The 15,242-nt window shown below is 42.6% G+C and overlaps 1 protein-coding gene across 4 annotated transcripts in view; it reads right to left on the bottom strand.

The window, feature by feature from the left end:
* Positions 1-15,242, bottom strand: part of LOC127568408 (regulator of G-protein signaling 7) — a 365,436-nt gene that overhangs the window by 67,701 nt on the left and 282,493 nt on the right. The gene's annotated exons all lie outside the window — the stretch shown is intronic.

The raw sequence follows: 15,242 nt of genomic DNA, 5'->3' as shown, positions 1-15,242 counted from the left end.
TAATTAACCTGCTGACAATTAAGTATTAGTATGCATATCATATTTCAATAGGTCTTAATAAATTTCACATAATGATAATGAATTGCAAATGCAGAATTATGAGTTAAATTTAAAAGAATTAATCTCAAATATCTCTAAATAACAGGAGAGAGAGTTTCTTGAGGAGGGTCTGGGCATGAGGAATGGGAGGAGAGGTAGCAATTACCATGACATTCAATAACAGGGACAGCCAACTTTTATCTTGGACCTGAATCAATGGGGCTGGGATAGTTTACATAATGCATAGCCCTGGAGGCTCAGATTATAGGTATGTTTACTACCCACACAAGGGGCAAAGCAGAACAACTATTACTCCTGGTGATAACACCAGTTATTAAGATGGTTCTTTGAATTAACATGGCACATACTTTAACTGTGACAGAAGCCCAAAAAATATTTCGGGAAACAATGGGCTACATTTTGTTCTTCTGAATACATAAGGTTGTTTGCTACATATGCCCTTATGAGACAGTATATAGCAGTCAAGAAACTCTAACAGTAGAAGCACATGGTCAAGTCTTGTATTTTGGCTGGGACATGCTTTCTAGTGCACTCCACTCTTTCAAAGGAAAGAGGCAAATTTATCAACAGTTAATGTTTTTATTTCATATCTTCATCAATGCACTGGATGTCACAATGCAGGAGTTCATTTTACCAGTTCAAGTACTCTTGACATTCATGCAGCATTCCCTCCCCTCTGTGACTTTGATTATTTGATCCAGGGATGCATTAGTGAATTCACTGACCCTGTGCACTGATTTATGCTTGTTTGCTATTTCCATTTGCTGATTATTCCTAAGTATTTTGGTGATACTGATGCATGGATATAAGAGGCTCATTAAGCATATAATTAATTTCAAAATCCAACAATACCATAAGCCATAAACCATTAAAAACAGTATTGTTATATACAGTACAGTTGACTTTTTAACAAGAGAAAATAAGAATGTAGACTGAGCTGATAACCTATTTTTTCATATAATTTCATCCTTATGATTGAGAAGGAGGCTATTTATCCCATCGAGTCTCTGTCAGCTCTCGGAGCAATCTCATCAATCCCATTACCCTCTTAATTCCTTATAACCTATTCTGTCATACATGCCCATTAACACCACCACCCGAAAATTCTTCTACCATCCATTTTCACTGGGAATAATTTACGGTAGTCAATTCAGCTAACAACCAGTACTTCTCTGGGATGTGGGAGGAAACCGAAGCGCGTGGAGAAAATCCATGCAGGGAGCTGCACTACCTGCTGCATCTGAGTGTCGCCCAATCATACAACAGTCATAGGTTGAAGAAGGTTTAGTCTGACCCGAGGAGTGAAACAACTGGCTTGCCACTGTTAGCTACCCAATGGCCAACCTGTTGGCAGAAGTCTGAAAGAAACCAGCTGGCTTGTCACCTCAAAAGGAAATGGAAACTCTTCATCAAATCAGAAGTCTTGCCCTTATTTTAGTCACTTGCCCCTATTTCAGGGCATAGCAGTGTCTGCAACCTACTACAAGGAAATCCTATCCCATGCTCACTGCTATTTTGAGTAACAGATCAGTGAGACAGGTCTTTATTCCTTGGAGTTTAGGAGAATAAAAGGTGACCTTATTCAAACAAATAATATCCTAAGTGGCAACAAACAAAAAAACAATCTGCTGGAGGAACTAGGCGGGTTGAGCAGCATCTGTTGGGGGAAAGGAACTGTTGACGTTTCAGTGTGAAACCCAGCATCAGGGCTCAAGGATCTGCAGTCACTTGTGTCTCCAAGATCCCATGGGGGCTTGACGGGGTAGATGTTGAGATGTTTCCACTAGTGGAAGAGTCATGAACAAGGGGACATAGCTGCAAAATAAGAGACCAATCGTTCAAAACGTAGAAATTTCTTCTCTCAGAGAGTAGGGAATCTCTGGAACTCTCTGCCCCCGAGGGTGGTGCAGGCTAGATCATTAGACATATATAGGGTGGAGACAGATAAATATTTGAAAGATCGAGGAATCAAGGGTTATGGGGAACCAACATAAATCAGCCATGATCATATTGAATGGTGGGGCAGGCTTGAGGCGCCAAGTGACTTCCTCTTGCTCTGATTGTCTTGTGTTCTGAACTCAACTTTCAACTCTGGAACTGAGGCAAACCATTGATGATAATGTGCAGACCTTTGGCGTGATTGATCAAGGTTTCCACGTAAGGAAGGAACAGTAGCCTCCAGGCTCTGACCATTTCAGACAGAGCTAGATAATTGCTCAACAATGGATATTGCTGTAATTGAAGTGAATGCAAAACTTCTGTAATAGATTTCACTAATCGAAAGTTCTCGGATTGCACCTTGGAACCCTAAAGCAGGATGGGGAGGATGACTCTCTGTTGCCATTGTGGTATTGCAGTACCAGATGTATCTTTCAAGCTGACCCTTCATGTACACATGCATAATTGATGCTGAGATGGGAGTGAAATGTCGGCAGAATGTCAATGCCAATTAAACAATTCAGATAAATAAACATGTGGGCACCATATGAGTTTATGAATTCAGTGGGGCAGGTGCAGGCAGAAACAATGGGCCTACTGGGGCAGTTAGGTTTGTGGATCTTGGTCAGGAGGTTGGAGGCTGTAGAGGGGAGATCTCCAGAGGTGATGAGGTCGGTGACGGTGCGGGAGACAGTGGCCTGATGCTCCTTAGTCAGGTCCTGGTTGAGGGGTAAGTAGGAGGAGGTGTCCGAGAGCTGCAGACTGGCTTCGGCAAGGTAGAGGTCAATCTGCCAGACTACAGCAGCACCACCCTTCTCTGTGGGTTTGATGGTGAGGTTAGGATTTGTACAGAGAAAGTGGAGAGCAGTGTATTTCAGACTGGGTGAGGTTGGAATAGGTGAGGGGAGTGGTGAAGTCGAGACGGTTAATGTCCCGTAGGCAGTTAGAGATGGAAAGATCCAGAGCAGGCAGAAGGCCAGAGAGGGGTGTTCAAGAAGAGACCCTTCAGTCTTTCAAGATCATTTTTCCCATTTACTCTTAACATGACCTCTGCTTAGACCATAAGACGATAAGACATAGAAGCAGGTTTAGGCTATTTGGCCCATTGAGTCTGCTTCGCCATTTAATCATGGCTGATTTATTACTCCCTCTCAGCCCTATTCTCCTTGATCCAGATGACTGCACTGTGCCATCAACAATAATGGATCTCATTCAAACGTGAACTCATTTGTCTGATGGAATGCTATTCCATGATCAGCCAATATTGCTGCATGTGTCAAACTGTTGGCTTAACTTTGTGTTGACAGTACAGGCCTTACTTTGCCTTTCCTTCAATGACTCCCATCTTGTGCCAGTCAAAAACATGAACTGCAACTTTTCTGGCTGTGTGCCTTGTAATTTTGTCCTTTGCAAGTGTTCCCTGTGTCCTATCACCAATGCTGCAAACCTTCAGATTGATTCTGAATGTATCTCTGCAGCTCACATCATCAAGTTAATCCCCTGGGATCATGCATATTTCATGATTGCTCTCAGGTAATTACAATATTGAAAATTCGTTCTTATGTGTCAACTTTTTGATCATGACCTGCTGTTTTTTCAGAAGCACCTCCCCTCCAATCTTCAGAAAATAGCCCGTAGATTATTTCCATCACTGCAGAATGTGCCTACCCCTGTTTCTAAGCAGGTATTTATAGAGACATTTTTTGAGAGTTAACCAAAAGACCATTAACTGGCTCTAAACCCACACTGTTCTGTGGAGGGAGTGTGTAAGGTAGACAATGGTCCAATAGCTTTAGGACTGTACGAACCTACAGACAAAGGGAATTTTACCACCATAAATGGAATGAAGTTTTAAGATAAGATGCCTTTATTAGTCACATGTACATTGAAACACACAGTGAAGTGCATCTTTTGCTAGAGTGTTCTGGGGGCAGCCCGCAAGTGGCGCCAACATAGCATGCCTACAACTTCATAACTCGTACATGTTTGGAATGTGGGAGGAAACCAGAGCTCCCAGAGGAAACACAAGCAGACAAGGGGAGAACGTACAAACTCCTTACAGACAGCAGCCAGAATTGAACCCAGGTCGCTGGCGCTGTAAAGCGTACGCTAACCGCTAAAGTTTTGAAGTTACCAGGACTTAGAAGCCCTCTGTCTAAAGTGGTATGTATCTTAGCTGTACATTTCTTGCTTAGTCTGGCAATTGTCCAAATATAACAGAACAATCTGACAACATTAGTGGCAGCAGCCAGAGGTGGAAACTATCAAACACAACTGATGACAATTCAGAAGGAAAAGAATGAATAATAAATTGCCCATTGACAGCTGGTGGCACAGTGTCAGCACAGTGAAAAGTTCCATGAACACAAGCCTGCTGAGATTTCCACTGCAGGGCAAACCTTGCTTCACAGCTGGTTCTGCTCCATGGTAACACGGAGGTGGAAAGGTTGCTTGCTGCAACAAACAGAATGAAAAAAAAACTAAGGGCCGAAATTGGCTGAAAACAGTGTTGTGCAGCATGTGATGTTTAACAAGCCCGTTTCACTTCCTGACTGCCAATGAGCAGCTTCCACTTTGGGAAATCTAATCAGAAATATGGTAGAAAGGAAGGTTGCTGTAACAATCCACATGTAAATCGGTTTATTCTGAAGCTCTGTGTTTATCATCAATTACCCTGAAGCATGATATAATCAGCAAAATAACTGTCATTTTATTAACTGCTTTCATTTTAGTGGTGTGCTACGCTCATGTGGTATAATCTCTAGTAAAATAGAGCCACATGCATTAATGTTGATTTACATATCAAATGAGTCTATGACAGAGGAAGTCTTTAAATAGTGAGCGTCCAGTGGATGGAGCTTGTACAGGAAGTCCCTGAGTAACGAATAGGTTCCGTTTTCACAGACATCCATTCGTTGATTTTGTTCATATGTTGGAAAACACACAAAATTCACTCCCCATGTAACCATATCCCCACAGTATTGTAAGAATGGTATGAAAAGCACATAAGGCTGATAAGAAAGAACAATTACTAAAACTGGAGAGAGAGAGAATAAACTAGTCTTGCCATTCGTAGGAACAAACGTACGTACGTGCGTCAGACTTTTGCATTTAGTAAGATTATGGGAGCTCGTTTGTGTGTAGGGGTGTCCATAAGTCAGATGTTCGTAGCCTAGGGACAGCCTGTAAGTAACGAGGTATAGCGAGTGGGCTCTGTAAATAGCAAATGTACCGCAGATGGAGTTTGTATATAGTAAGTATATCACGTGTGGGCTCTGTAAATTGTGAGTGCATAAGGGATGGGGTCTGTCAACAGCGAGTGCGTAGTGGGTGCCTTCTATAACGTAGCCAGTGGAGTCTAAGTAGTGAGTGTATAGCAGATGGGGTCTGTAATCAGTAAGTATAGAGTAAATGGGGTTTGTATATAGTGTATGTATATCAGGTGGAATTTATATATAGTGAGTGTATAGTGTTGGGGCTCTGTAAATGGTGAATGTATGAAGGGTGGTGTCTGTAAATAGCAAGTGTGTAGTAGGTGGATACTGTAAATAGCCAGTGGAGTCATTAAATAGTGAGTATATAGCCGGTGGGGTCTGCAAATAGAAAGTGTACAATGGGGGAGTCTGAAAAGCATGTGAATAGCGGATAGTGTCTGTAAATAGTGAGTACATAGCAAATAGAGTTTGCAAATAACAAGAGTATAGTGGGTGAATTCTGTAAATAGTGAGAGTCTAGCAGAACAGGTCTGTAAATAGTATAAAGTAGGTGGGAGCTGTGAATAACCAGTGTACGGCAGGTGGAGTCTGTAAAGACTGAGTGTATTGTGGGTTGCATCTGTAAATTTTGAGTGTGGAGGATGTGTCTTTAAGTATTGTGTTTTTACAGCATGGAGTCTATAAATAGCAAGTCCATAATGTGTGGGCTCTGTACTGTGGGTCAAGTTTGTAAATATAATTTGAGTACAAAATGGTGTCTGTAAATTATGAATGTAAGATATCTTTATTAGTCACATGTACATCAAAACACACAGTGAAATGCATCTTTTGCGTAGAGTGTTCTGGGGGCAGCCCGCAAGTGTCGCCACGCTTCTGGCGCCAACATAACATGCCCACAACTTCCTAACCCATATGTCTTTGGAATGTGGAAGGAAACTGGAGCACCCGGAGGAAACCCACGCAGACACGGGGAGAACGTACAAACTGCTTAGAGGGAGTGGAGTCTGCAAATAGCAGGAATTTTTCAGGTTGAGACATTAAGTTATAAGAGTACACTTGAGACGTCTGTAATAGCGAGTCTATGATGGTTGGAGTTGCAATAATCCCATTTGCCCACACCAATTCTGTATCCTACTATGCCTTACCTATTTAAGTGCCTCTCTAAATCTCACTGAAATGTAGTGATTGTATTTGATTCCACCATCTTCTCTGGCAGTGAGCTCCAGATATCAATCATTCTCTGTGGAAAAAAACTTTCCCCTCAAATACCTCAGTTTATCGACGTTACTTTGCACCCCATAAGTTATTGTACATGTCCTACCCCTATTTAACTTCACAAAGTGCACTTTGTCAGAATTAAATTCCATCTGCCAACTCTCCACCCAACTTTCCATCTGATCTATACCCTGCAGTAGCCTGAGACAACTTTCTTCACTGTCCACAGCTCCACCAAGTCACCTATCATTTGCAAACTTACTAAGGATAGCTCCTACATTCACATCCAAGTCATTAATTATATATCACAAACAACAAGGGCCCCAGCACAGATCCTGATAGCTCATCTAGCATTCTGCATCCAGAGGTAATAAGTGAGGGCAGTAGGCCAGCACAAGGTCTGAGTGTCAGGGTGGTAGGCTTGGTGAAGCAACATGATCTGGCCCAATGTATAGCAGGTAAGGTACATAAGTGGCGGGGTGTGTTAAGAGCACGGTATGGGCAGCAGGGGTCTATGAATAGAAGATGTATATCTAGAGGGATGTAGTACAGACAAGGTGTGAAGCCAGGGAGTTGTACAGCGAGAGGGTGTATAGCAGGAAATGTGTTGTGGACAGGGTGTATTACAGGCAGGGTGTAAGCCATGGAGATGTATAGTTAGTGCATAATGAGAGAGTGTATTCTGGGCAGGGTGTATTGTGGAAGGGTGGGAAGAAGCAGAGTGTATTGCTGGAGAATGTATTGCCAGATAATGAACAGGATGTATTGTGGGCAGGGTTTATAAGGAATTTATACTAACAAGTGATCAGTTTTGATGAAGAGTCCCAAACCTGAAACATTAACTCTTTCTCTTTCCACAGATGCTGCCTGACATATTGAGGTTTTCCAGCATTTTAGGTTTTTATTTCAGATTTCCAGCATCTGTAGTTTTCTGATTTTCATTCACAAACTGTTTTTTTAATGAGCTGAAACCGTGCAGCTTGTCAGCCCAGATCACTGGTAAACTTGCAATGTTTAATGCTGCAGCATTAATTTAAAGGATTATCTGGAGTCCATGGGTCGGAATCACAGCCTCTAGTAATGAGTTGCCACTTTTTCTGCTCATTAGGAATTCAGGATGACTGATCAGTCACATACACTGCTCCAGAGTGCAGCAAAATTGTCTGTCTCAGATACATTATCAGATTTCCAAGTATGTCACTCGGGATTGTTTCAATCCCAATCTTTCACTGCCAGGCCTACCAGCTCAATCCCAAAGATGCATTGCTTGCTCTTCTCTTTTACTTGTCAGATCTGCTATACATCCGTCTTAACCTGTTAAATGAAAATATCTTCCTCCGTCAGCGACAAGCATCCTCTGTAAAATTACTTTAGTCAGTCAGATCATTAACATCAATCTACATCTAATAAATATTCATAATTCACTAAACTGGTGAGACCACAATGTGTCGGTATTATACTGAGATTTATAGAACATGCTCACTGTGAATCCATAACAAATTAGTTTGCCCAGTGTTTCATCTAGTTTCACTGAGTTTGGGAAAAGCTACCATCACCTTGGCTCTAAGGACCAAGAATTCTGCTGCACAAAGTCCATTTTATCTGGCACATAGTGGTTTATTAAGCTCCCAATCTGGAGGCAGGATGTACTTCTGAAAGTGCTTCCTATATCATGAAGAAAAAAATTAGAACTATTTACTGACAGGGACCAGCTACCTAATCGTATTCTTAAAGGTATACTTACCCTATAAAGTACCCTTCTCCTTTGCTTTTGATTACCAATCTCCCTTTCCTGAGTTAGGAACTTAGTAGGATATGATCTTCCAGGGCTTTGGGCCTGAAGTTCAGCTTCAGTTTAGAATCCATATCCTTTTGGCATGAGAACATAGAACATAGAACAGTACAGCACAGGGACAATGCCTTTGGTTCATGATGTTTGTGCTGAACATGATGCCAAATTAAACTAAATCTCTGCTGCCTTAACATGATTCATATCCATCCATTCCTTGCATATTCAAGTGCTGGTCTAAAAGCCTCTTAAGCACCATAATGAGGCAGAGGATTGGAGTGTGAGATGAAGCATGTTAGGCTAGACAAGATTTCCCAAATAATTGGTGCTGTTGGTAATAGTGGGGCGGCTGGGGGAGTGCAAGTCATGCTTATGCATCAGACCACCATGTCCCATTCAGTCTAATCCTGCCCAAACCATTGGCCACATCAGAATCTACAGAACTGGAATGGAGGCAAGTCATTCTTGAGGGACTGCCCAAGAGATGATACTCTTCCCATTACAATGCACAGTTGGTTGGGTACATGCAGAATAAGGCCATGACAGAAAGTGCAATGAAAGTAACAGTCTTGGAATTGTTGTGTTGGAGCCCAGGGGGCCTGCAGGAGTACAGGAGCAAGACTTGACAAGGATTGGTGCTGAGGAGTTGTAAACTTTGTGATAGGAGCACTCTTAGAGAAATCAGAATGAGAAAATTAGAAGCAGACTCATGCAGAAATTGGATGTCATATTTTAACCAGCAGCAATACATCTGTGCAACAGATTCTATTAGTAATTAAAGCAGTGATGATTAACTCATTTTATAAAGATCCACATGACTAACCAGATAAGAACACAATTATAGGCATAAAGGATCAAACACACAGGTCTGTGCTACCTCAGTGACTCAACTGGATAAGGCAGAGAGGAACAGAGCCACACAGACACAGAACGTCACTGACTGAACCCAATCTATACCTTTCCTGTCTCAGCCGGGAGTGCTGGGAAAGTTAAAGAACTATAATTGGCCTCAGCAGCCCAGGCAACACCTAGATATCAAACCACATGCTGTTGCATATCAAAGGTAATTATGTTGGCTTCCAGGTTTAATTGCACCACTCCAGAAATCTGATCCTACGTGTCCTGTTGCAAACCGTGGTAATGATGCCTAATCCTGCCCAAGCCATTGGCTGCATCGGAAACTTCAGAACTAAAATGGAAGCAGGTCATTCTCAAGGAACTGAGAAGATTCTTGAGAAGTTCCTCACCCCATTGTAATACCTGTTTGGAGCTATAGTGGAGAGGTTACCAAAGCACATCTGTTGTCCTGTAATTGCAGGTAGAGTGACATTCATGGCACAAGATGTTTAAAAGATGTTTCTGACACAAGTAAGTTATTTCATCTTCAACTGATATTTCTGCACCAACAGCTACATTCATTACTCAGTTCATCCCCTTCCCTGCCCCACTATCACAATCACCTCACTAACCTACATTGATCTCTATCAACCAGTACCAAGGCCCTTTCATCCACATGTTTGACCTCACCTTCACACACCTAGGGCCATTGTAAGAATGGCATCCAACAATTTGCACCAAGCATGCACTGGCATTTACTCAAACCAGACTGCCAAGCCCAATGCTATGAAGTTGAAGTTGCAGTTTTCAGTCACAATCTCTTTAGTGAAGCACAGATGTCACATACATTGGACCTTGCTGAGGCTGAGGTAACAGAATTAATCCTTAAGTATCCTATGGCTTTTTGGGTGAGAAGCCTTCTTCTCTTCCTCTTTCTGGCAGCTTGTCCTCCTCAACATGGCCATTCTTCATTCTTACAATCATGAACAATTCCTTGTGGAAAACCTACTAGGTCTGACCTACCTGTTTCAGCAAATTCTCCTCAATGGCAAAGATCCTATCTCAGTACAAGCGCAGTTACTCTCTGTGGACTATTCAAACATTAGCTTTTTATAATATCTCCCAAATCACATGCACTCATGCCAGCACTAAGAAGAAATAATCCAGTAAATAACCATAGGTAGATCATCAACCCTTTAAGTAGTGTTGATAACTGGTGGGAGATAGCAATGGTGGGGAAAAACGGGGAGAGAGCAAGATTTCATTGTCCTTCATAGCTGAACCAGGTTAAGATAGCTGAACCATGGGTTTAGAATTGGCAGCACTGGTGTTAAGTCAGAATTATACACAGATTCACTTCATGATCTAAAATAAAAACAGAAAATGCTGGAAATATTTAGTAGGTCAGGCCACATCTGTGGGAAGATCACTACATAGAGTCATAGAGTTATACAACATAGAAACAGGCTCCTCGGCTTACCATGTCTATGCTGACCATCACACCTAGCTATACCGATCCCACTTCCCTGCTTTAATTCCAGATCCCTCTATGTCCTGCACATTCAAGTACATGTCAAGCTGCCTTGGTGAAGCAGCCAGCATAATTAAAGACCCCACCCACCCGGGTCATTCTCTCTTCTCTCCTCTTCCATCGGGTAGAAGATATAGGAGCCTGAGGGCATGTACCACCAGGTTTAAGGACAGCTTCTATCCTACTGTGATAAGACTATTGAAAGGTTCCCTTATACGATGAGATGGACTCTGACCTCACGATTTACCTTGTGACCTTGCAGCTTATTGTCTACCTGCAATGTACTTTCTCTGTAGCTGTGACACTTTACTCTGTACTGTTATTGTTTATACTTGTACTACCTCAATGCACTCTGTAATACCTCAATGTAACTGCACTGTGTAATGAATTGACCTGTACAATCAGTATGCAAGACAAGTTTTTCACTGTACCTCAGTACAAGTGACAATAATAAACCAATACTAATACCAATAAATGTTGCTACTGTGCCTGCCTCCACTACCTGCTCTGGCAGCTCATTCCACATATTAACTACTCTTTGTGTGAAAAATTTATCCCTCAGATCTTCTTTAAATCTCCTCCCCCTCACCTTAAACGATGCCCTCTAGTTTTAGACACCCCTACTATGGGAAACAGACACTGGCTATCTCCCCTATTTATGACTCTCATCATTTTATATACCTTTTTTATGTCACCCCTAAGCCTCCTTCACTCCAGGGAAAGCAGACCCAGCCTATCCTGATAACTCAAGCCCTCCAAAGAAGGCAACATCCTTGTGAATCTTTTCTGCAACTTAGCTTAACCATGTCCTTCCTATAGCCTGGTGATAAGAATTGCACACAATACTCCTCGTGCGGCCTAACCAATGTTTAGTACAACTTCACGATCAGTTTGCTCTGTCTGCCACTAGCAATCATTAGGGTCACACATACAAGCTTCCTTGTCAAGATGGCATGCTGAGCACCTCCTCTCGGAATTCTGCATGCACGTCACAGACCCGGGTTTCAAAACGATGGACTCAGCACAACCCAGTTTACTGCTCACAATGTCTGAAGGCATCTAAACCTTCAGGCAGGCACGGTAGTGTAGCAGTTATCATAACGCTATTACAGTGCCAGCGACCTGGGTTCAATTTTGGCCGCTGTCTGTAAGGAGTTTGTACATTCTCCCTGTGTCTGCGTGGGTTTCCTCCGGGTGCCCCGGTTTCCTCCCACATTCCAAAGACGTACAGGTTAGGAAATTGTGGGCATGCTATGTTGGCGCCAGAAGCGTGGCGACACTTGCAGGCTGCCCCCAGAATACCCTACGCAAAAGATTCATTTCACTGTGTGTTTTGATGTACATGTGACTAATAAAGATATCTTATCTTAAACCTGGTGACTGCAATCAAAGAACATATGCTTTTCGATGAGTAAAATCTGCTCTACATAGCAGGTTACTTTGCACTTGTACATTCAAACTGGGAAGGAGGGGTCTCATTTAGTGCATGAAGAAGAGGCCTTTGCTGGATAATGTGTACAGATAGATTCAGTCAGCAATGTTTGATGGTCAGACAGACATGACCATCAACAAATTGCCAAAGAAAAGTTGTAACAGTAGCACCAGAAGCACCTGGCTGACGTTCCTAATAAACTCATCACACCTACATCTGAGAGTTAATACTGGCTTCCAGCAGCAGTATTGCATCCACAGAGGTATGAAGTGAGCAGTCCATTAATGTGCCAAAATAGCCAGCATGCCTCTGGCACTTGAAATCAATCACTGAAACAACTTGAGGAAGTTTTTTTCCCCTTTTGGCATTTAAAGGCTTGTGTATCGCTGAGGAAAAAAATAATGGTGCAGATTACTTGGGAAAGCTTTTCATGTTTTGGCAAACATATAAAACATGAGTTTAAACAATGGTTTTAAATAAAGGACAGAAGGCAGGCAGTCTGTCAGAAACAGTCGAGATTAACTGATCTGGAAATGAGTCAAGATGCAGGGTCCTTGTTCAAGACATAAATTATATTGCACATTGCTGGGCTAATCATAAGTCTCCGTTACACAAAGATGTGCAATTAAATGCTCATTACCATTCAACGTGGTACTGCTCAAGGTAAAATTGCACCATTACTCATGGACTTGTGACTTGATGTTCAATAAATTGCGTGGATGGGAAACCATGAATCTTTGAAATAGGTGCTGAACCAAGCACACAGACCTATTTTGCGCCAGGAGAGTTAAAGATGAAAATTGTGCCTTTTATTATGAAGGACTTTTATTATTAGGCCATTCTGAAACTATGGTATTCCTTGAACAAACACTGGCAATGCAGTAGCTCACACCAGTGCTCGGCCTCCATTTTATTCAGGCCAGTGAGCTCTGGAGAGTTGCTCCACATCCCCAGTGAACCTAACATCAGTTTCAGGCTGCAGTGATGCCGATGGTTAGTCGTTGGGTACATGCTGAGAGGAGCAGGTTGGGATAGGCAAAAAGTAATTGGGAGGAGGCTGGATTGGATCCTCTGCTGAGATGTGAGGAGCACCCTTGCTCTTCCTGATTTCCTGGAAAGGTTTTAAAAAGCACACTCATTTCAGCAACTGAACGCTTGTTGGTGATTGGGAGGACTGGAGAGTTCTGTTCAAGTTCAAACTGCATTCCACTTATAGAGACACAGAAGACTGCAGGTGCTGGAATTTAGAACAATCTGCTGGAGGAACTCAGCCAGTCGAGCAGCATCTGTGGGAGGAAATGAATTGTTGATGTTTTGGGTCGAAACCCAGCATGCATCTCAACCTAATGAGTTCCTCTGGCAGATTGTTTGTTGCTCTGTTCCACTTGCTGCCGCTGAGTCTTCAAAAGGGATCCTGAGAACAAAAGAACATAAGAAACGGGAGAGCACCTCAGCCCTTTGAACCTACTCTGCCATTCAACAAACTCATGGCTGAGCTGATCTCAGTCTCAGCTACATTCCTGCCTGTTCTCCGTAACACATGGCTCCTCTGTAGACCAATAATCTGTCCATCTCAGCCTTAAATATATTCAAGAATTCAGGCTCCAATGCTCTTTGGAACAGTGAAATCCAAGAAGATTTGCAACCCTCTGAGAGAAGAAATTTCCCCTCATCTTCAACTTAACTGGGTGACTTAATAGGTTTTAGGTCCCTTAAATACACATTCAAATCTCAAGGCATCCAAAGTAGGTCTCACATAATTCACAGTGACACCAACTAACTCCAGCATGAATCTGGAGCAGGCAGTTCCTCTGCCTAATTGGTACGTTTTATGCCTAATTTCTGTGGGAACAGTATTACAGTGTAGTTCATTCAGCTGGTGGTGTTCTTGAATTGTTAAGAGTGTGTAGTGTGAAAGGTCATGGCTGTCACGTGACACCATTAAGCACATGGTCGAAAGCGACACCACTGTCAATCAAGGTCTGACTCCACCCACCATTAGTGCCCACTCTTGACCATTGGCTTCTGTACACACCTTTTGTACCTGGCCATGACCTATTGGACCTTTTGAATCACCTGGGCTGGCTCCACCCAGCTCTCCAGCACTGTAAAGAATGCCACATGTGCATGGCTCTCTCTCTTTTGATTGCTGCAGGAATCGAAACCACACTGAAGGGACCATTGGTAAGAGTGTGCACTTCCACAGGGGTTAGGAGCATCCTAAGTAGATTCCCAGTAGCGTAGAGCCAATGCTTGCACAGAGTCAGGGAGTTCAGACATTGTATTGCTTTTTCCCTGATCATTTGTAACCAGTTTGTTTTGTGTGTGTGTGTGTGTGTGTGTGTGTGTGTGTGTGTGTGTGTGTGTGTGTGTGTGTGAGTGTGTGTGTGTGTGCGCGTGCGCGCGTGTGTGTGCACGTGCGCGTCCGTGTGCATCTGTTCCCATTCATTCTGTCCTTGCATTTGTCTTTGTGAATAAATCATTTTTAAAACTCCAAAGACTATGCCCAGAGTCCTTGGCCTCTGAGATCTCAAAGAACCTTTTCTCACAACAGAGTGTTAAACAACCGTAATACAGATTGGGGGTGCTTTCAAAACTGTCACTCCAATGACTGTCAATAACAGAAGAGTTCTAATATAATTGTATCACTTTAATTGTGATGACATTTAAACTGAATAACCTTTGCAGCAGAATCTGGACCTTGCCACACACCTCACATGGGTGAAATGGAGCCCAATTTTGGGACCAATCCTCTACCTCCAGCATATATGGAAATTGAACTTAAAATGATCAACTAAAAACTACAGCAATACACAAAAAGTACTGGAGGAACTCAGTAGGTCAGGCAGCATCTATAGAGGGAAATAATCATTTCTCTCCATAGATGCTGCCTGACCTGCTGAGTTCCTCCAGCACTTTTTGGGTATTGCTCTAGGTTCTAGCATCTGCAGAATCTTTTGTGTCTCAGCTTAAAACTGCAATTGTTTAAGGGGTTGGGCAATCTTGAATAATGCAGGAAGAAGTGGCACTGACTATTGGACTGTTCCTTGCAAAGTCACATAATTCGAGCTGGATCTCCCACCAATGAATGCCTGCAGTTGTTGCAGGTGAGCAGTGCTAAGCCAAGCAGAAGCCTTGCAGTTTCCTACAGCCAGAAGGAAGGGTCAGAGACTTCATTTCAAGCATCTACTGGCAGCATTGACAGAAGACTAGGAGCAGACTGAA

The sequence above is a fragment of the Pristis pectinata genome, chromosome 3 (genome assembly GCF_009764475.1).
Source record: "Pristis pectinata isolate sPriPec2 chromosome 3, sPriPec2.1.pri, whole genome shotgun sequence".
NCBI lineage: Eukaryota > Metazoa > Chordata > Chondrichthyes > Rhinopristiformes > Pristidae > Pristis > Pristis pectinata.
This window is presented reverse-complemented; position numbering and strand designations above follow the sequence as displayed.